The sequence below is a fragment of the Eretmochelys imbricata genome, chromosome 11, assembly GCF_965152235.1.
Source record: "Eretmochelys imbricata isolate rEreImb1 chromosome 11, rEreImb1.hap1, whole genome shotgun sequence".
In the NCBI taxonomy this organism is placed as follows: Eukaryota; Metazoa; Chordata; order Testudines; family Cheloniidae; genus Eretmochelys; species Eretmochelys imbricata.
This window is the reverse complement of record NC_135582.1, coordinates 38,471,900-38,473,674: the sequence shown is the minus strand read 5'-3', so window position 1 is coordinate 38,473,674 and position 1,775 is coordinate 38,471,900.

Below are 1,775 nucleotides of genomic sequence, written 5' to 3'. Positions count from 1 at the left end.
ACAGCTGGAGAGGGTTGATAATGAAATGAGTGGGATACAACTGATGTAAAGGCCAGATTGTGATGACTCTTGCATGACTGTACAGGAGGGGAGGTGGAACCTCTAATTAATCTCTGTCCCAGATACTGACGTGGTGCTAGTGTCCTACGTACATTGCTATTTTAAAACAAGACTGCATCCTTAGATAAAATGAAAAATTTACCAGCATTCTAGAACTTTGGAGTTTCAAGAATTCCCAAACTTTTCTGAGACGCTCTACTTCTTACACCTTTCTTTGCATAAGGGACAGAGTCCAACCGAGGCAGCCATCTACCCCACTAAACAGCAATGTTTAAGCCTTTATTCTTAATGATAGTCTTGGCAGTTGGCCTTTCAGAGATTATAATTTTTAATTCACTACATCCCATTAATATAGTCTCACCGTAAAAGCTCTCTCTCTATAATCCCAACATCAGCGTACCATTTCAGATCTCAGATTCAGGGTATTTTCGGTACAGACTAGTAGTGCATTTGCCTTTCCTTCCATCTCTTCCTCTCTGCCATTATTACATTTATCCTCCCTGAAGTGGAATGGCCATTTTTACTCTTGTTGCCTTGCCTTTACTGTCTGCACATTTTTGGCTAGTACAAAGGGCCTTTATGCATAATGATGGTTCCAGAGACTTTCAAGAACCAGCACAAAACACTAACTGGATAAAGAGATGGGATAAATATCAATCTTTCAAAAGAAATAAAATGGTCTTGTAGCTTTTTTCAGTACCATTCATATGGAATAAAGCCACTAATAATACTCTACGGCCTGAGAAATCATCTGCATTTTGATACTTGCATAGCGTGAGGAAACAAAAGCATTTTCTGGCTCACAGTGCTCCTGCTGAAGATGGTGCTCTCACCCCTGGTAATGTAACAGATGATTTTCTGTTTCTGGTTTACTCCTTCCTTCCTCTTTCTAATTTTCACTGTTGAAAAGCAGGATGCATAGGGACTGTTCCCCAGAAACACTCCTACTGCTGGCACTGCCGTTGATAGCACAGAAGACTAAAGAGGTCCTCTTCGCAATACTTTACCCAAGGATTTTCTAGAAACTGATGATCATATCAAAAAAGGAATAGTCTATTTCTATTCACACTGACTCCTTTGGGAACACAGTTTGCTCCTACACCTAAATCTCAGATTGAATAGTAGAGCAAGATTATTTTACAGCTATTCCCAGCTTTATTTCTAGGTTCAATAAAAAATACTGATGTGCCCTAAAAGTTTGCTATGAATAAACTTCTCTGGGTCTGGTAGTGCAAAACATTCTGCAGTCTCCCTACTTCTGTATGACAAAAAATCTGGAATGATAAGAACAAGATCTCCACTGAATCCTGTCTGTTGAAGCAACCCGAATGTTCAGCTGCTGTTTTGTCATTGTGCCACTGCTCGCATCCTTTCCAGCTCAAAGGAACAAATCCTCAAATTCAAGAATGAATTCTGGATTCACAACAGTGCACCTCAGCAAACATTTCTCTTCTGACAATGGATCATCTCTTAGCATGAAATCTATGCAAGAAACTGAAGTCTGTAGAGTTAAAACTTGCAAAGGAGAACTAAACTGCAAGTACCAAGTTTATCATTGCTGTTGACATAAAGGTATCTTGTGTATTTGAACAAGTAATCAAGTCTATTCTAATGTAATTCACCACCAATTGAGTTTAAAACAATGCTAAAGTAATACCCTACAATAACCACAGATTTGTCTGAATTGCTAATTGACCACATTAAACACCATTTAA